The sequence below is a fragment of the Ranitomeya variabilis genome, chromosome 5 (genome assembly GCF_051348905.1).
Source record: "Ranitomeya variabilis isolate aRanVar5 chromosome 5, aRanVar5.hap1, whole genome shotgun sequence".
Lineage (NCBI taxonomy): Eukaryota > Metazoa > Chordata > Amphibia > Anura > Dendrobatidae > Ranitomeya > Ranitomeya variabilis.
In genome coordinates this window covers 176,098,074-176,120,212 of record NC_135236.1, presented here as the reverse complement: position 1 = coordinate 176,120,212, position 22,139 = coordinate 176,098,074, and the positions used below count along the sequence as shown (strand labels likewise).

Below are 22,139 nucleotides of genomic sequence, written 5' to 3'. Positions count from 1 at the left end.
TAATAAAATCTTGCAAATTTTGTACTTTCGTGGTGAGATTATTCAAACCTGCAGTTACACTCTGAAGATCCATTATTAACAGGTGAACACAAAGCCATTCAAAGATTATAAGGAGAGAGAAAAAAAAGAAAGACTGCAGCATAGACAGACTGGCAAGTGATCCAATTAAGAGCACAGAGAAAAAAAAAAAAAAAAAAAAAAAAAAACTCTCAGCAGACTTCTTATTTCTCTCCTTTCTCAGCCAAGGATTTTAACCCTTTAGTGGGCCGGTCAAACTGTCATGATCTCCATGGCCAGAGAACTAGCATAAGCCTCTATAGGAACAAGCTCTTGGAAGATGTAACTGTACTGACCATGAACTAAACCTACCGCATCATCTAGAAGTAGCCAGGTAGCATGTCCTACTTTTTATCCCTATATGCCCAGCGCCGGCCGGAGAACTAAATAATGCTAGCAGAGGGAAATATAAGACCTGACTCACCTCTAGAGAAATGCCCAAAAAAAGGAGACAGAGGCCCCCCACATATATTGGCGGTGATATGAGATGAAACAACAAACGCAGCAGGAAAATAGTTTTAGCAAATTTGAGGTCCGCTTTCTAGATAGCAGAAGACAGAAAGCATACTTTCATGGTCAGTAGAAAACCCTAACAAAACACATCCAGAAATTACTTTAGGACTCTGGCATTAACTCATAATACCAGAGTGGCAATTCCTGATCAACAAGAGCTTTCCAGACACAGTAACGAAACTGCAGCTGTGAACTGGAACCAAAATACAAAAACAAAACATGGACGAATGTCCAACTTATCTAGTAGATGTCTGGGAGCAGGAACAAGCACAGAGAGGCTTCTGATAACATTGTTGACCGGCAAGCATCTAACAGAGAAGCCAGGTTATATAGCGACACCCAGATCTAATCAGAACAGGTGAACAGGGAAGATGATGTCACAAGTTCAATTCCACCAGTAGCCACCGGGGGAGCCCAGAATCCAAATTCACAACAGTGTCCGCTAATGATTGGAGCTAATTTTCCATTCAAAAAGCCAAATGGCGTGCCTACCCTTCAGAGCCCTGCCGTGCGCCCAAACAGTGGTTTACCCCCACATATGGGGTATCAACGTACTCGTACTCAGGACAAACTGGACAACAACATTTGGGGTCCAATTTCTCCTGTTACCCTTGGGAAAATAAAAAATTCCAGGCTAAAAATCATTTTTGAGGAAAGAAAAATTATTTTTTATTTTCACGGCTCTGCGTTATAAACTTTTGTGAAGCACCTGGGGGTTTAAAGTGCTCACTATGCATCTAGATAAGTTCATTGGGGGTCTAGTTTCCAAAATGGGGTCACTTGTAGGGGAGCTCCAATGTTTAGGCACACGGGCTCTCCAAACGCGACATGGTGTCCGCTAACGATTGGAGCTAATTTTCCATTTAAAAAGTCAAATGGCACGCCTTCCCTTCCGAGCCTTACCATGTGTCCAAACAGTGGGTTACCCCCACATGTGAGGTATCGGTGTACTCAGGAGAAATTGCTCAACTAATTTTAGGATCCATTTTATCCTGTTGCCCATGTGAAAATGAAAAAATTGAGGCTAAAATAAATTTTGTGTGAAAAAAAAGTACTTTTTCATTTTTACGGATCAATTTGTGAAGCACCTGAGGGTTTAAAATGCTCACTATGCTTCTAGATAAGTTCCTTGGTGGGTCTAGTTTCCAAAATGGGGTCACTTGTGGGGGAGCTCCAATGTTTAGGCACACGGGGGCTCTCCAAACGCGACATGGTGTCCGCTAAAGATTGGAGCCAATTTTTCATTCAAAAAGTCAAACGGCGCGCCTTCCCTTCCGAGCCCCGCCATGCGCCCAAACAGTGGTTTACCCCCATATATGAGGTATCAGCGTACTCAGGACAAATTGGACAACAACGTTCGTGGTCCAGTTTCTCCTTTTACCCTTGGGAAAAAAAATTGTTGCTAAAAGTTCATTTTTGTGACTAAAAAGTTAAATGTTCATTTTTTCCTTCCATGTTGCTTCTGCTGCTGGGAAACACCTGAAGGGTTAATAAACTTCTTGAATGTGGTTTTGAGCACCTTGAGGGGTGCAGTTTTTAGAATGGTGTCACTTTTGGGTATTTTCAGTCATATAGAACCCTCAATCTGACTTCAAATGTGAGGTGGTCCCTAAAAAAAATGGTTTTGTAAATTTTGTTGTAAAAATGAGAAATCACTGGTCAAATTTTAACCCTTGTAACTTCCTAGCAAAAAAAAATTTTGTTTCCAAAATTGTGCTGATGTAAAGGAGACATGTGGGAAATGTTATTTATTAACTATTTTGTGTCACATAACTCTCTGGTTTAACACAATACAAATTCAAAAAGTGAAAATTGCGAAATTTTCAAAATTTTCGCCAAATTTCCATTTTTTTCACAAATAAACTCAGAAATTATCGACCTAAATTTACCACTAACATGAGGCCCAATATGTCACGAAAAAAAGAATCTCAGAACCGCTAGGATCCGTTGAAGCGTTCCTGAGTTATTACCTCATAAAGGGACACTGGTCAGAATTGCAAAAACCGGCCGGGTCATTAAGGTCAAAATAGGCTGGGTCATGAAGGGGTTAAGAAATGAAAGTCAGTCAGTCCGAAAATTTGGGAAAACTTTGAAAGTGTCCCCAAGTGCAGTGGCAAAAACCATCAAGTGCTACAAAGAAACTGGCTCACATGAGGACCGCCCCAGGAAAGGAAGACCAAGAGTCACCTCTGCTTCTGAGGACAAGTTTATCTGAGTCACCAGCCTCAGAAATCACAGGTTAACAGCAGCTCAGATTAGAGACCAGGTCAATGCCACACAGAGTTCTAGCAGCAGACACATCTCTACAACAACTGTTAAGAGGAGACTTTGTGCAGCAGGCCTTCATGGTAAAATAGCTGCTAGGAAACCACTGCTAAGGACAGGCAACAAGCAGAAGAGACTTGTTTGGGCTAAAGAACACAAGGAATGGGCATTAGACCAGTGGAAATCTGTGCTTTGGTCTAATGAGTCCAAATTTGAGATCTTTGGTTCCAACCACCGTGTCTTTGTGCAATGCAGAAAAGGTGAACGGATGGACTCTACATGCCTGGTTCCCACCGTGAAGCATGGAGGAGGAGAGGGATGGTGTGGGGGTGCATTGCTGGTGACACTGTTGGGGATTTATTCAAAATCGAAGGCATACTGAACCAGCATGGCTACCACAGCATCTTGCAGCGGCATGCTATTCCATCCGGTTTGCGTTTAGCTGGACCATCATTTATTTTTCGACAGGATAATGACCCCAAACACACCTCCAGGCTGTGTAAGGGCTATTTGACCAAGAAGGAGAGTGATGGGGTGCTACGCCAGATGACCTGGCCTCCACAGTCACCAGACCTGAACCCAATAGAGATGGTTTGGGGTGAGCTTGGCCGCAGAGTGAAGGCAAAAGGGCCAACCAGTGCTAAGCATCTCTGGGAACTCCTTCAAGATTGTTGGAAGACCATTCCCGGTAACTACCTCTTGAAGCTCATCAAGAGAATGCCAAGAGTGTGCAAAGCAGTCATCAAAGCAAAAGGTGGCTACTTTGAAGAACCTAGAATATGACATATTTTCAGTTGTTTCACACTTTTTTGTTAAAGGGCACCTGTCACCCCGTTTTTTCAGTATGAGATAAAAATACTGTTAAATAGGGCCTGAGCTGTGCATTACAACAGTGTATTTTGTGGACCCCGATTCCCCACCTATGCTGCCAAAATACGTTACCAAAGTAGCCGTTTTCGCCTGTCAATCAGGCTGGTCTGGTCAAAAGGGCGTGGTGTCTTCCCCCAGATCTTGCTTAGTTTTCCGTTGGTGGCGTAGTGGTTTGCGCATGCCCAAGGTCCCGAATCCACTGCACAGGGGAGTTAAAAGAGCGCGATGTGCACTATTTCATTGGTGATCGGTGGGGGCGGCCATCTTCCTTTGGCCGCGCGTGCGCAGAAGCGGCGCTCTGCTGGTCGCGGCTTCAGGAAAATGGCCGCGGGATGCCGCGCGTGCGCAGATGGAGATCGCGGCGGCCATTTTCCTGAAGCAGAGTTCGCATCTCGGCTTCAGGAAAATGGCCACCGCGATCTCCATCTGCGCACGCGCGGCATCCCGTGGCCATTTTCCTGAAGCCGCGGCCAGCAGAGCGCCGCTTCTGCGCACGCGCGGCCAAAGGAAGATGGCCGCCCCCACCGATCACCAATGAAATAATGCACATCGCGCTCTTTTAACTCCTCTGTGCAGTGGATTCGGGACCTTGGGCATGCGCAAACCACTACGCCACCAACGGAAAACTAAGCAAGATCTGGGGGAAGACACCACGCCCTTTTGACCAGACCAGCCTGATTGACAGGCGAAAACGGCTACTTTGGTAACGTATTTTGGCAGCATAGGTGGGCCACAAAATACACTGTTGTAATGCACAGCTCAGGCCCTATTTAACAGTATTTTTATCTCATACGGAAAAAACGGGGTGACAGGTGCCCTTTAAGTATATAATTCCACATGTGTTAATTCATAGTTTTGATGCCTTCAGTGTGAATGTACAATTTTCATAGTCATGAAAATACAGAAAAATCTTTAAATAAGAAGGTGTGTCCAAACCTGTGGTCTGTACTGTACGTTCGCATATTACTACTTGTGACCCATCCCAGTCAGTGATTTGCTAATTGGGATTTTCTGGAAATGTGTCTAGAACGGAAGCAGAAAGCAGAGATCAGCATGGACCAGGTGAGTGCTAGAATAGGACCTGTGGGTGATTCACGAGGATGAGGATTATCTTTATTATTATTTTAGAGCAAATTATGGGAATTTAATAAAAAAAATTATTGCTAAAAAACATTTAAACAACTAAATTGTTTCTTAGGCTACGTTCCCACAATGAGCTTTGGGTGAGTTTTTGATGTTGCAGATTTTCTGCACCATTTCTGCATCCATTAAGTAAAATAGGTTACTTGCATTTTTTCAAAAATATGCAGACTGAGGCCGGCGTCACACTAGGCGTATGAAAATACGGTCCGTTTTTTTACGGCCGTAATACGCAGAAATTTCCCCAAAATAGTGATCCGTATGTCATCCGTAGGCAGGGTGTGTCAGCGTATTTTGCGCATGTCATCCTCTGTATGTAATCCGTATGGCATCCGTACTGCGATATTAATGGATCTATGGGCTCAAATATTCGTTAAAACATATACAGTCTATATATATATATATATATATATATATATATATATATATATATATATATATATATATATATATATATATATATATATATATCAGTGAGACATATATATATATATATATATATATATATATATATATATATATATATATATACTGTATTTATATTTAATTCAGCACTAGATATCATAAAAGCCGGTAATTCAATTGCCGGTTTTTCCTATCTCCTTCACAAACCCGACATGATATGAGACATGGTTTACATACAGTAAACCATCTCATATCCCTTCTTTTATTACATATTCCTCTTTACTAATGTAACAAGTGTCTTTGTGTAAAATTTGGGGGCTCTAGCTATTAAATTAAGGGGTTAAATCCCGAAAAAAATTGGCGTGGGCTCCCGCGCAATTTTCTCCGCCAGAGTGGGAAAGCCAGTGACTGAGGGCAGATATTAAGAGCCTAGGGAGGTACCATGGTTATAGGACCCCCCCTGGCTAAAAACATCTGCCCCCAGCCACCCCAGAAAAGGCACATCTGTAAAATATTCTGAAAAGTTCCCAGGCTCGAGTTCATATGAGTTCATCCAGCAGGGAGCGCATCACCGCGACTCGAGGTAACTACAGTACATTCCCCTGCACTTCATTCATTCACCAAGTTTTACAGACAGGAGCACAGCTGCATTAGCAGAGCTCCTGGGTGTAAAATGATTTAACCCCTTCAGATGGATTTACAGCGTGGGACAAGACTGAATGATGGAAGGTATGGAATATTGTTGTTTGGTTTTTTTTAACTTTGTTCCAGGTGACAAGGGTCTTCAGGTGGATTAAGAGTATAATAAAATATTAAAACAACATGTCTTTATTTCATTAAAATACTTTTTAATAATGTGTGTGTGTTTTATTAACCATTTCGTACTATTGGATTAATAATGGATAGGTGTCATAATTGAAGCCTCTCCATTATTAACCTGGCTTAATGTCACCTTACAATAGCAAGGTGACATTAACCCTTCATTACCCCATATCCCACTGCTACACTGGAGTGGGAAGAGAGAGGCTAAGTGCCAGAATAGGCGCATCTTACAGATGTGCCTTTTCTGGGGTGGCTGGGGGCAGATGTTTTTAGCCGGGGGGGGGGGGGGGGTCCTATAACCATGGTACCTCCCTAGGCTCTTAATATCTGCCCTCAGTCACTGGCTTTCCCACTCTGGCGGAGAAAATTGCGCGGGAGCCCACGCCAATTTTTTCCTGGATTTAACCCATTAATTTAATAGCTAGAGCCCCCAAATTTTACACAGAGACACTTGTTACATTAGTAAAGAGGAACATGTAATAAAAGAAGGGATATGAGATGGTTTACTGTATGTAAACCATGTCTCATATCCTGTCGGGTTTGTGAAGGAGAGAGGAAAAGCCGGCAATTGAATTACCAGCTTTTCTGCTATCTAGAGCTGAATTAAATATAAATATATAGATATATATGTGTCTCACTGATATATATATATATATATATATATATATACATATATATATACCTATTCTATGTGTACACATTTATTCAACCTATTCTATTCTATTCTGTCAGTGTGATTTTACTGTACCCCGCACTGAATTGCCTGCTTTTCTATAGAACTCCGCTGCGTATTTCTCGCAAGTCACACGCATGGTCCGTGTGTAATCCATAATTTTCTCGCCCCCTGAGACTTTCATTGGCGTATTTTTTGCGCAATACGCTGGCAAACGCAGCATGCTGCGATTTTCTACGGCCGTACAAGACCGTATAATACGGATCCGTAAAATACGGCAGATAGGAGCTGGGCCATAGAGAATCATTGTACCGTATGCAATCCGTATTTTCTGTGCCTCTCATTCGTCCGTAAAACACGCCAGTGTGACGCCGGCCTAAGGGTATGTGTCCACGTTCAGGATTGCATCAGGATTTGGTCAGGATTTTACGCAGGTAAAATCTGCACCAAATCTGCACCTGAGGTCACTGGCAGGTCACCTGCGTTGTTCATGCGTTGTTTGAGCATTGTAAGGACATTCTGCGTTCTGAAAAGACGCGCCGCATGTCCTTTTCCGCGGGTCTGCCGCATGCGTCTTTTAATGCATAGTGGAGACGGGATTTCATGAAATTCCCTCCACTATGCTGTAACATCTGGACGCTGTGTGTTTGACGCTGCGGCTCTACGCAGCGTCAAACACGCAGCGTTTCCTGAACTTGGAAACATACCCTTAGGGTATGTGCACACGTTCAGGATTTTTCACGTTTTTTCGCTATAGAAACGCATACATATGCATCCTATCATTTAGAATGCATTCTGCAATTTTTGTGCACATGATGCATTTTTTTCCGCGAAAAAAATGCATCGCGGTAAAAAAAGCAGCATGTGCATTAATTTTGCGGATTTTTTGCGTTTTTCCCGCTATTTAATGCATTGGGAAAAAAACGCACAAACGCACAAAAAACGCGTAAAAAAGTGCAAAAAACGCGAAAAAACGCATGCGGATTTCTGGAAGAAATGTCCGGTTTTTGTCAGGAAATTTCTGCAAGAAATCCTGAACGTGTGCACATAGCCTAAAAATTTCAACAAAATCTCATTGTGGGAATATAGCCTTATCATTACTTTCAAACAGTGGTTGCAACATTTATCAAAATGTTTAAAAAGTAACTCGCAAGACACTTTTACAAACTTCCCATTACATAGTGAATACAAGTGTAAAACTTCAAACTTCAGATTAGGTGATGTTTATGCCTAGCCTACCTCCACTGTATCCAAGACTGACTATACGTCTGATGGTGATGCATTGAATAAATATCTCCTCTGTGTACTAATCTCTTCAAGAAACGATGAGAAAACATTTTCCGATTGGACTGCCATCAGATTTCATACTTCTGGCTGATCAATTGCACTGTTATAGAAGATTCCAAATTTATGTCTGATCACATGGGTGACATTACTTTCTTATGGAAAAAAACACATTGAAAAGCCGCCATTTATTTTTGGAGCCATGTGAAGTTGAATTTTGTGACTTTTGATGTTTTTATAGCAGTTTTGGGGCGCTCCGCCAAACTTTTAAAAAATGGCAGACATTTCTTACATCAGAAAGTTGCTAATTGGAGTATGATTTCTGGCAAGGAATATGTTATTGTGAAGATGTGCCTAATTCATTAAGTGGGGTGCGCGTCTTAATAAATTTGGCGCAATTTATTCTTGCATGCCTCCCATTAAGGCCTCTTTCACACTTCCGTCTTTTGTCGTCCGCTGCAATCCGTCGGTTTAGGCAAAAAACGGATCCTGCAAATGTGCTTGCACGATGCGTTTTTTGCCCATAGACTTGTATTAGCGACGGATGGCCACACGTCGCGTCCGTCGTGCGATGGATCCATCGTGTTTTGCCGGACGCGACGCACAAAAAAAGTTCAATGTAACTTTTTTTGTGCGTCGTGTCCGCCATTTTCGACCGCACATGCGCAGCCGAAACTCCGCCCCCTCCTCCCCGGACTGCAGAATGGGCAGCGGATGCGTTGAAAAACTCCATCTGCTGCTCACGTCGTGCAGTAATTTCACAATGTCCATCGGTACGTCGGCCCAACGCATTGTGAAATGTGAAAGTAGCCTAAGACTAAAATAAGAAATGCCAATCTTTCTGAATCGGGGCCCTAGTGTATTTAGCATCCGGATATATCTGCATATATAGGTAATTTATTTATTGTTGCTTTTCTAGTTGTGCTTATTTTAACCATTCACGACCTTGGACATACAGTCATGGCCAAAAGTATTCACACCCCTGCAATTCTGTCAGATAATACTCAGGTTCTTCCTGAAAATGATTGCAAACACAAATTCTTTGTTATTATTACCATCATTTAATTTGTCTTAAATGAAAAAACACAAAAGAGAATGAAGCAAAAACCAAAACATTGATCATTTCACACAAAACTCCAAAAATGGGCCAGACAAAAGTATTGGCACCCTCAGCCTAATACTTGGTTGCATAACCTTTAGCCAAAATAACTGCGAGCAACCGCTTCCGGTAACCATCAATGAGTTTCTTACAATGCTCTGCTGGAATTTTAGACCATTCTTCTTTGGCAAACTGCTCCAGGTCCCTAATATTTGAAGGGTGACTTCTCCAAACTGCCATTTTTAGATCTCTCCACAGGTGTTCTATGGGATTCAGGTCTGGACTCATTGCTGGCCACCTTAGAAGTCTCCAGTGCTTTCTCTCAAACCATTTTCTAGTGCTTTTTGAAGTGTGTTTTGGGTCATTGTCCTGCTGGAAGACCCATGACCTCTGAGGGAGACCCAGCTTTCTCACACTGGGCCCTACATTATGCTGCAAAATTTGTTGGTAGTCTTCAGACTTCACAATGCCATGCACACGGTCAAGCAGTCCAGTGCCAGAGGCAGCAAAGCAACCCCAAAACATCAGGGAACCTCCGCCATGTTGGACTGTAGGGACCGTGTTCTTTTCTTTGAATGCCTCTTTTTTTCTCCTGTAAACTCTATGTTGATGCCTTTGCCCAAAAAGCTCTACTTTTGTCTCATCTGACCAAAGAAGATTCTTCCAAAACGTTTTAGGCTTTTTCAGGTAAGTTTTGGCAAACTCCAGCCTGGCTTTTTTATGTCTCGGGGTAAGAAGTGGGGTCTTCCTGGGTCTCATACCATACAGTCCCTTTTCATTCAGACGCCGACGGATAGTACGGGTTGACACTGTTGTACCCTCGGACTGCAGGGCAGCTTGAACTTGTTTGGATGTTAGTCGAGGTTCTTTAACCAACATCTGCACAATCTTGCGTTGAAATCTCTTGTCAATTTTTTTTTTCCGTCCACATCTTGGGAGGTTAGCCACAGTGCCATGGGCTTTAAACTTCTTGATGACACTGCGCACGGTAGACACAGGAACATTCAGGTCTTTGGAGATGGACTTGTAGCCTTGAGATTGCTCATGCTTCCTCACAATTTGGTTTCTCAAGTCCTCAGACAGTTCTTTGGTCTTCTTTCTTTTCTCCATGCTCAATGTGGTACACACAGGACAGAGGTTGAGTCAACTTTAATCCATGTCAACTGGCTGCAAGTGTGATTTAGTTATTGCCAACACCTGTTAGGTGCCACAGGTAAGTTACAGGTGCTGTTAATTACACAAATTAGAGAAGCATCACATGATTTTTCCAACAGTGCCAATACTTTTGTCCACCCCCTTTTTAATGTTTGGTGTGGAATTATATCCAATTTGGCTTTAGGACAATTCTTTTTGTGTTTTTTCATTTAAGACAAATTAAATGGAGATAATAATAACAAAGAATTTGTGTTTGCAATCATTTTCAGGAAGAAACTGAGTATTATCTGACAGAATTGCAGGGGTGTGAATACTTTTGGCCATGACTGTATGGACACTTCCAAGGTTGTGTTCCTGCCTTTGATGCGGGCTACGGCGCTGATCCCGCATCTTTCCCTGCACATGGCAGCTGATCTGATCAGCTGTCATGTGCCTCTAACAGCTGCGGGTGGATTCGAGATTCATCCACAGCTGTTAACAAGTTAACATGTGCTAGCCGAAGAATGTCACAAGACCTGCCCATCAGTGCCCCTGTCACGTGATCACGGGGTGCCGATAGATTCTCATGACACCAGGGGTCTGCAGAAGACCACCGTGCCTGTCATTGTAAATCTCCTATGAACGTTGGCCCATGGCTGGTGTTCATAGGAGATCATCATTTACGCAACACACAGGGGACCATTGAAGCAAGTAAAAAGTTTAAAAAATATATATTTTTTATTTTATTTATATAAAAAAAAAACACAAAAATTCAACTCACCCTCCTTTTGCCCCATTTAAAATAAAACTATAAAAAATACACATATTTGGTATCACTGTGTTCAGAAATGTCCCATCTATCAAAATATAAAGTAAATTAATCTGATCAGTAAACATTGTAACGAAAAAAAAAAATCGAAACAACAGAACTACTTTTTTTTGGCTGTTACAACATTGCAATAAAATGCAATAAGAGGCGATCAAAACATCGTATGTACCCCAATATGGTATCAATATAAAACCATCGGATCGAATTGCAAAAAATAAGCCCTCACCCAGCCTCAGATCCAAAAAAATGTACGGTAGATGCTGCGGTTTTCAGAAAATGGTGGCTTTTTTTTACTTTACAGATTTCTGATTCTTTTTTCACCATTTAAATAAAACAGAACCTATACACACTTGGTATCTGCCTGCTCGTACTTACCTGGAGAATCACAGTGGCTGGCCAGTGTTAGCATTTAGTGAACATTGTAAATAAAAACCCCCAAAAACTATTGTGAAATCGCCCTCTTTTGCAGTTTCACTGCACTTGAAATTTTACTATATGTTAAAATCAATTATGTTATTCAAAAGTACAATTCGTCTGAAACAAAATGGATGCAATACGCGACAAATATATGTATGTGTATATATATATATATATATATATATATATATATATATATATATATATATATATATATATATATACAGTTGTAATACACAGGACATGCTTACAGCCCTATATACAGATAATATGGTGGACGTATTTCATGCACAATGTTTTTGAATACAGTTGAGTGAATTGAAGATTAGCAGCAGCACATAAGAGGCGCAAAATGGACCCAAATTAGGCCACGTGCACACGCTGATTATTTGGGGAGTTTTTTACCTCAGTTTTTTGCCTCAGTATTTGTAAGCCAAAACCACGAGGGAACAATCAGAAGAAAAGTATCATAGAAACATATGCACCACTTCTGTATTTATCACCCACTCCTGGTTTTGGCTTATGACACCGTATTGTAGATCCATAACACACAGATCCATAATGTCACTGCAGGAGCGAGGACAAGCCCACACCAGTATTAACCACTAATGTCGGGGAATTCCTAGCACTGCTGCCCCTGATCCCATAGTGTTGGCGCGCTGTTGCTTTTCCCCCTTCCTCTGATTTGCGGAGCTCACTATGTCCCGGTACAGGACATTCACTAGCCGTAGTTCCTCCTGGCACTGACAGGGTTACAGTGACACGAGGAGGCAGAGTCACAGGCAGGGTTAGTGGGAAGTGCTGCCGTGACATTGCCACTCATCACAGTAACTGTCAGCAGGAGCAGAGAGGAGGCAGCTCTGAGGGAGAAACTGCGCCCCGGACCCGAGCAGACGCCCCACAGCTGCCGCAACACAGGAGCACAGCTCTGAAGGACAAGGAATGTAACCAGCGCATATGGCTGGGAGCGGGCGCAGGGCATAGTGCCGGGCTGTGGACACAGGTAAGTCCTGGCATATAATGTGCAGTGTAAAGGGCAGAATGGCACACCTGGCGCCCGCAGCTAGGGGGCAGTATCGGCCACCCAGTACCCAGGCTGTCTCCTGCCCCTAGTGCTGCCCTCCCGGAAATGTACCAGGGCACAGAGCAGAGACCTGTGCATACATACACCTCTGCCTGCCGACACTATGGAGGGAAAGTGCCAGCCTGCCCAGAGCCTGCATGGGGCACAGGTGCCATAGTGTGGAGTGGCACTGTCTACCACAGAGGTCTCTACAACTGGGAGGGCAGGCTACAGACAGAAGACCACTGCCAGTAAGTGCCCGCTGCGGGTTATGGCAGATGGTCCTGGTCCAGTACAGCCATTGCTTAGGAGTAAGGGATGGACAGACGTGTGGGGCGTAATACAAAGAGTGGAGGCACCTCAGTTTTAGGGCTCATACCCATTTGCGAGAAAAAAAACAGTCCGTAATCTGGACCAAAAAAACGGACGAGTGTCATGCGAGTACAATGCGATTTTTCTCACATAGCATCCGTATGACATCCGTATGACGTGTATGTAATGCGTTTTTTTTCTCTGCTAGTATTTTTCTACACTCATTTGCAGGACCTTTTACAGTGTTCTATGCCACAGAATGGTAAGGTATCTGTAAAAAACGGACGGCATACAGATGGTCCATATGCCATGCGATTTTTTTCTCGCACCCATTGATTTTTTCTCAGTCCGATTTCAGCTGAGAAAAAAATCGCAGATGAGATGTCGCCCATTGAATAATATTGGTCCAAGTGCAATCCGATTTTTTATCGCATTGCACTCGTCCGTTTTTCTCGCCAATGAGTATGAGCCCTTAGGCTGAGTTCCCATGATGAGAATGTGGTGCATTTTTTTCTGCTGGGTATTTTTGTGCAGAAAACCTGCAGCGTTACAGTTCCAGCAATGCCTCTGAGGTTAAGTAAGTCTCATGCCCCCGTGCAGCTTTCTGAGGCAGTGGAAAGTGACCTGCGGTGCGTTTCTGACCTCTGCAGCGCGTCAATTTCTCTTGCCGTAATTCTACATTTTACCTTCAGACTTTCCCCATAGACTTGAATGATGTGCGAAAAATCCACAGATGAAAACCACGTAAATGTTTTCAGTACACTTCAGCACAGTGTCGGACGGAGGTGACAAGAGCCCACCAATAATGCTACGTTCAGATTTGCGTTGTGCAGCGCAGCGTCGGGCGCAGCTGCGGCGACGCATGCGTCATGCGCCCCTGTATTTAACATGGGGGCGCATGAACATGCGTTTTCTTGCGTTTTTTGACGCTTGCGTCTTTTTTGACGCATGCGTCAGGGCGCAGAGGACGCAGCAAGTTGCATTTTTTTTGAGTCAAAAATCACAACGCATGCGTCGCAAAACGCAGCGTTATGCATGCGTTATGTATGCGTTGCGCCGCCGACGCGCTGCACAACGCAAATGTGAACGTAGCGTAACATTGACTTGGGGGGGGGGGGCTCTTTTCACCTGCCTGCAAATATTATACTACCTTTGTTCACAAATTTACCTATATATATAATAATAAACTGGGCAGCATGGTTAATGAATGATGAGATGCTGCTTTATTCTGTACAGAGTGAATGAAGTGAATTATGCCAAGTACTGCCCAAACAGTGGGGTTGGGGGCAGTGGGGTTGGGGGCCCAGATCTACACAGGGGCCCATCGGGGGATTCCCCTGTTACCCTGTGGGCCAGTCTGAGCCTGCTTCCGCACCTGACTTTATCAAAAACATTTGACCAAAACTAGGTAACGCCGCAGACAGGAAGTTTCCAAATCAAACTTTTATTTAAAAACCCAATATATAGAGAAGAGACAAAAACTGCAGAGGAAAAATGCAGCGTGTAGAAAAACGCACTTAAAAGCAGACGTACCATAATCTCATTTTGGTAATTGTGCAGAAATGCTGCAGAAAATTTTCACCATCAAAAAAACCCATCAAATACTCATTGTGGGAACTTGGCCATAGAGAAATAGAGAACAAGGGACATAGAAATAAAACTTTGATTTATAGCTCTGTTCTCACTGCAAATTTGAGGTGCATCTATGATTCTGCCCAGGGGTCCATCTGAATCCATGAAGGATAGGATTCAGAAAGGAACCCCATGGAGACATACTGTACATTGTCAGTATTTTCTGGTAGTGTCCATTTTTTTAGATGGACATAGGACGGACGTCTTCAGAAAACAGCACTATTGGATTTCATTTTTAATCATTACACTCTGCTGTTCCTAGCTGGGGTTCCATATGAATCCTGTGTTTCGGAAACCCCAACTGAGTATTAACTGCTCTGCATAAACTCAGTGTGAACAGGTCCTAAGAGTCATGTTGGGACTAAATTGGTGCACACATCTACTGAATCCCGTGCACAATCAAAACCGCTGCCAAGTTCCTAAAACAAACCCATAGAGAAACATATACTGTATTACTCCCATCTGTTTCTATGGAATGGAAGGCTAGAGCAGAGATCCAAAATCATCACACCATTTTCTGTTTTATGTAGACATAGAGTACAAAGTCTGAAATGGGGAAAAAAAGGTAAAATTCCACTTCGACTTTATACAAAGGATCAGTTTTCTCAATAGTCATCAAAAGTTATTTTGTTTCCAACCTGTTGCTGCTGCTTAAAAATAAACATTTGTATCTCTTTCGGCTCTCCCCTGCAGTGGTGATGTCACCTCGACAGCGCACATCACCACTGCAGCTAATCACTGAGCTCAGCAAACTTATGTCATCTACATCAGCAGAGCCGCTGAGCTCAGTGATTGGCTGCATCGGTGATGTGAGCTGTCGATATGATGTCACTGCAGCAGCAGCGGAGAGCTGGACCCAGGGTGGGTGACTACTGCTCTGTTCTTTATGTTACATATATAATACCATTTGGGTTACACTTTTCTTAAGGTGGAAAACCAATTTAATGATCAAGAAAGTGAAAACATGACCACTTAGTACAAATGATCAGAGATCTCAAATACTGCAGGTATTCAATCATTGTAGTGAATCCATTCCGAGACATCATTCATACCTCTGCATTTTACAATTCATTTTGTTATTAGAAGAGCCCTTCCAGAATAAGATACCGTAATCAAAGGTTGTCACATTGTTGGGACCATCAACCTTCAGCTGAAGGGGAAATGTGGCTGCAATTGTGAATTTCATTGCAGTGCCTCTACAGGGGAACGGAAGCATTACACAGTTCTCATTTAAATCAACAGCCTGTGCATGTAATGTGGTCTTGTGCCATGTGGTCTTGGGTCTTATCCTCACAGAGGGTCACTCTTTGAAACTGCTTTAACTAATTGATGAGAGACCTAAACAAAGGTCTCCTCTCTTTAAACTCAGAATTTGGAATCTTATTAGTCTATATTCATATTATGTGTTGATTTGTTTAAACAAATCCTCCAATCCAGTACTAGTCTGGTATTGTTTATTTATAATAAATTATTGATCTGGTTTTGTCTATTTCTAATCCAGCTTTGATCTGGTTAAACAAATCTTCTAATCCAGTATTATGTAGTCTGTCAGTGTTCACCAACTCATGCATTGCGCTTGCTTGGTACTGAACTGATAAGTGAGGAGGACTATTTTGTTTAAGTTACGAACCCTGTGTACTTACGACAGTAATAACTTCCTATATATAATTTTTTTATCAGATCTAACATTGGTCTTTTATTGATTATCTGATTCTTTTTGCACTTAGGGAAATTGGGTGGTTTTTTAAGTCATAAATAAATATAGTTTTTAAGGGGTTTATGTACACACTTTTTGCTCCTCTCCTTATAATATTTTTCTATACTTCTTAATATATACTTACCTTGTAATGTCTTCACATCCTGTTCCGTCCAGATGTGTCCGGATCCCAGAATTCCAAACGGCGGAAGTTCACCGACCTCCATATTGGAACACCCAAGTGATGGATGTCTCAATATGGAAACTACTGGTAGTACCAGCCTCTTGCGCGGTACCACCAGCGGAACACTGTCGCACCACACACACACACACACTGTATACTCCATACGCACCACACACACACTGTATACACTGTACGCACCACACACACACACACACACACACACACTGTATACACCATACGCACCACACACACACTGTATACGCCATACGCACCACACACACACACTGTATACTCCATACGCACCACACACACATTGTATACGCTGTACGCACCACACACACACACACACACTGTATACTCCATACGCACCACACACACATTGTAAACGCTGTACGCACCACACACACACACTGTATACGCTGTATGCACCACACACACACACTGTATACACCATACGCACCACACGCACCACACACACACACACACACACACATACTGTATATGCCGTACGCAGCCTCTTGCGCAGTACCACCAGCGGAACACCGTTGCGAACACGCCACCGCCGAGATCAGCCGAATGATTCATTGCCGCTGCCATCTTTGTACAGGAGGAGCGCATGCGCAGTTTTAATGTGACCGCCGCTATCTGTCTACACAAAGATGGCAGCGGTCTGATTTACTGCGCCTGCGTGAATTCCGCCCAGGCGCAGTGAATCATTCGGCTGATCCTGGCGGCAGATGCGCGACATGTCTACAGGCAGAGGAGCCGGTCACATTAAAGGGGATTTCCCACTAACGAACGTTCATTTTAAAAATTGACTGTGTCTGACCATGTACGGAGCATACCACATCTCCTGGGCAGGGGAGGAAGCAAAAGACAATACTGACATTACAGCAGGGGATCACAGAGGATTCATTTTCTCAGGTAAAATATGTCACTGACTGTTTTTAAACAATATTTTACCTCACAAAATGTATCTTCTGCGATCTCCTGCTGTAATGTCAGTATTGTCTTTGAGGGGAGAACACAGCACAGGAAGGAGAGAGACAGCAGACAATGCATATAGCACATGCGGTAGAGAGGTCAAAGAAGAGAGCACAGACGGGAGAAGTCAGCACATGGGGAAAGAGAGTGGATAGGTGGGTGACCACATGGGGGAGATTCTCAACGCTGCAAAGCCTGCCCCCATCGTGACATTACCGCCCTCCCGATGCGATCGCATCGGGCCTCCATCTAGTATATTCATATTATGCTAATGCTCTGCGCTGATCATTCTGCCTCTGCCCCCATTGATTTAGAGTACCCCAAAGATGTAGTAATAATTATGTACCTGTTCCAACTCAGGTAATTTTTTTTTAGTTTTGTTTTTCGCTTTTGTTTTTCATTCCCGTCATCCATAAGTCATATTTTTCCACTGACATAGCTGTATTATGGCTTAGTTTTTGTGGGAAAAGTCAACGTTTTGAATGGCACATTTTTTGTTACTGTGTAATATACTGAATTGTGAGGAACAAGTCTTTGTGGGGCGTTAAGGCAAACAAAAACATTCTACCATATTCAGTTTTATATTTATGGCATTTACTTCTGTAAAGATTACATGTTAACTTTATTCTGTGGGTCGCTATGATTATGGGAAATAACTAATTTCTAAATATTTTATATTGCACTGTTTTTTATCAAATTATTTTTTTCTGATTTATAAATAATAACATGTTTTCATGTTTTTTTTCACATCTCTGGCATTAAAATGCCATTGTTCCAGAAGAACCAGGTCTTTGAAATAGAAATGTGCAACATCTATATGTATTTATAAAACAAATACAGTATATAAAATGTTTCAATGATGCTATTCTCAAATTGTTGTCTCAAATACAGTTGTTCAGTCCTGTAAAACACCCCCACCCTTTCCCACACTCACAATATAGAAATGTTTGTTTTTCCTGGTACGATTGCCTTGTGTACCATACTTTACCTTTGTCACTGCTGCTGACAGGTTATTATGGTGTACTGGTAGCATAGAATATCAAAACCTGTTTTTATAGTTTTATTATCTTTTTATAATTCATGTTAGGCCTCATGCAGTGATTTTTCTCATATCAATGAAAAGTACACATAGATCACATATGTGAAATATTGGTGTCTGAAGCGATTTTTTACACACTGATGTCCTTTGAAAAGCCGGCAATTCAGCAGCATCGTACAGTAAAATCACAGTGGGACTCGATGGGATAGAATAGATTACATACAGTTTATACAAGTAGAATAGATATACAGATATCAGTCACACATACAATTAGTACAGTGCATGTGCATACATGTATTTAATTATTAATAGATTATTTTTATGAAAACATTGGCGTGGGCTCCCACTTCATTTTCTTAACCAGCAGAGGGAAAGCCGATGGCTAGGGGCTGATATTTATAACCTGAGGGGTAATACCCATAGATCTTCCCAGACTATTAATATCAGCTCACAGCTGTATACTTAGCCTTTACTGGCTATTCAAATGGGGGACCCCCCCCCAAAAAAAAAAAAATGATGTAGGGTCCCCCTATAATTAATCACCTTCCCAGTACATACCTTATTTTTCAGACTATATTATGCACCGGACTATAAGATGCACCTAGGTTTTAGAACAGGAAAAAAAATTAACCCCTTTACCCCCAAGGGTGGTTTGCACGTTAATGACCGGGCCAATTTTTACAATTCTGACCACTGTCCCTTTATGAGGTTAGAACTCTGGAATTCTTCAACGGATCCCGGTGATTCTGACATTGTTTTTTCGTGACATATTGGGCTTTATGATAGTGGTAAAATTTCTTTGATACTACCTGCGTTTATTTGTGAAAAAAATGGAAATTTGGCAAAAATTTTGAAAATTTCACAATTTTCCAACTTTTAATTTTTATGCCCTTAAATCACAGAGATATGTCACACAAAATACTTAATAAGTAACATTTCCCACATGTCTACTTTACATCAGCACAATTTTGGAACCAACATTTTTTTTGTTAGGGAGTTATAAGGGTTAAAAGTTGACCAGCAATTTCTCATTTTTACAACACCATTTTTTTTTAGGGACCACATCACATTTGAAGTCATTTTGAGGGGTCTATATGATAAAAAAAATAACCAAGTGTGACACCATTCTAAAAACTGCACCCCTCAAGGTGCTCAAAACTGCATTCAAGAAGTTTATTAACCCTTCAGGTGTTTCACAGGAATTTTTGGAATGTTTAAAAAAAATGAACATTTAACTTTTTTTCACAAAAAATTTACTTCAGCTCCAATTTGTTTTATTTTACCAAGGGCAACAGGAGAAAATGGACCCCAAAAGTTGTTGTACAATTTGTCCTGAGTACGCCGATACCCGATATGTGGGGGTAAACCACTGTTTGGGTGCATGGCAGAGCTCGGAAGGGAAGGAGGGCAATTTGACTTTTCAATGCAAAATTGACTGGAATTGAGATGGGACGCCATGTTGCGTGTGGAGAGCCCCTGAAGTGCCTAAACATTGAAACCCCCCACAAGTGACACCCTTTTGGAAAGTAGACCCCCTAAGGAACTTATCTAGATGTGTGGTAAGCACTTTGACCAACCAATTGCTTCACAGAAGTTTATAATGCAGAGCTGTAAAAATAAAAAATCATTTTTTCACAAAAATGATCTTTTCGCCCCCAATTTTTTTATTTTCCCAAGGGTAAGAGAAGAAATTGGACCCCAAAATTTGTTGTACAAATTGTCCTGAGTACGCTGATACCCCATATGTGGGGGTAAACCACTGTTTGGGCACAAGGGAGAGCTCGGAAGGGAAGGAGCGCCATTTGACTTTTCAATGCAAAATTGACAGGAATTGAGATGAGACGCCATGTTGCGTTTGGAGAGCCACTGATGTGCCTAAACGTTAAAACCCCCCACAAGTGACACCATTTTGGAAAGTAGACCCCCTAAGGAACATATCTAGATGTGTGGTGAGCACTTTGACCCATTAAGTGATTCACAGAAGTTTATAATGCAGAGCCGTAAAAATAAAAAATCATATTTTTTCACATAAATGATCTTTTCGCCCCCAATTTTTTATTTTATTTTCCCAAGAGTAAGAGAAGAAATTGGACCACAAAAGTTGTTGTACAATTTGACCTGAGTACGCTGATACCCCATATGTGGGGGTAAACCACTGTTTGGGCGCAAGGGAGAGCTTGGAAAGGAAGGAGCGCCGTTTGACTTTTCAATGCAAAATTGACAGGAATTGAGATGGGACGCCATGTTGCGTTTGGAGAGCCACTGAAGTGCCCAAACATTGAAACCCCCCACAAGTGACACCATTTTGGAAAGTAGACTCCCTAACGAACTTATCTAGATGTGTGGTAAGCACTTTGACCCACCAAGTGCTTCACAGAAGTTTATAATGTAGAGCCATAAAAATAATTAAAAAAAAATTTTCCCACAAAAATTATTTTTTAGCCCCCAGTTTTGTATTTTCCCAAGGGTAACAGGAGAAATTGGACCCCAAAAGTTGTTGTACAATTTGTCCTGAGTACGCTGATACCCCATATGTGGGGGGAACCACTGTTTGGGCGCATGGGAGAGCTCGTAAGGGAAGGAGCGCCATTTGTAATGCAGACTTAGATGGATTAGTCTGCAGGCGTCACATTGCATTTGCAGAGCCCCTGATGTAACTAAACAGTAGAAACCCCCCACAAGTGAACCCCATATTGGAAACTAGACCCCCCAAGGAACTTATCTAGATGTGTTGTGAGAACTTTGAACCCCCAGATGTTTCACTAGAGTTTATAACGCAGAGCCGTGAAAATAAAAAATAAAAAATGTTCCACAAAAATTATTTTTTAGCCCCCAGTTTTGTATTTTCCCAAGGGTAACAGGCGAAATTGGACCCCAAAAGTGGTTGTACAAATTTGTCCTGAGTACGCGGATACCCTATATGTTGGGGTAAACCCCTGTTTGGGCACACGGGAGAGCTCAGAAGGGAAGGAGCACTGTTTTACTTTTTCAACGCAGAATTGGCTGGAATTGAGATTGGACGCCATATCGCGTTTGGAGAGCCCCTGATGTGCTTAAACAGTGGAAACCCCCCAATTATAACTGAAACCCTAATCCAAACACACCCCTAACCCTAATCTCAATGGTAACCCTAACCACACCCCTATCCCTGACACACCACTAACCCTAATCCCAACCCTATTCCCAACCGTAAATGTAATCCTAACTGTAACTAGCCCCAACCCTAACCCTAACTTTAGCCCCAACCCTAACTGTAGCCCTAACCCTAGCCCTAACCCCAACCCTAACCCTATCCCTAGCCCTAACCCTAGCCCTAACCCTAATGGGAAAATGGAAATAAATACATTTTTTAAATTTTTCGCTAACTAAGGAGGTGATGAAGGGGGGTTTGATTTACTTTTATACCGGGTTTTTTAGCGGATTTTTATGATTGGCAGCCGTCACACACTAAAAGATGCTTTTTATTGCAAAAAATATTTTTTGCGTTACCACATTTTGAGAGCTATAATTTTTCCATATTTTGGTCCACAGAGTCATGTGAGGTCTTGTTTTTTGCGGGACAAGTTGTCATTTTTATTGGTAACATTTTTGGGCACGTGACATTTTTTGATCGCTTTTTATTCCAATTTATGTGAGGCAGAATGACCAAAAGCCAGCTATTTATGAATTTCTTTTGGGGGGGATGTTTATACCGTTCCGCATTTGGTAAAATGGATAAAGC

The 22,139-nt window shown here is 42.1% G+C and overlaps 1 protein-coding gene across 1 annotated transcript in view; it reads left to right on the top strand.

The window, feature by feature from the left end:
- Positions 1 to 12,280: 12,280 nt before the first annotated feature.
- FES (FES proto-oncogene, tyrosine kinase) overlaps positions 12,281 to 22,139 on the top strand; it is a 229,468-nt gene continuing 219,609 nt past the window's right edge. The window contains exon 1 of the mRNA XM_077263560.1: positions 12,281 to 12,511. The gene's annotated coding sequence lies outside the window, so the exon portion shown is untranslated. The remainder of the gene's footprint in view (positions 12,512 to 22,139) is intronic.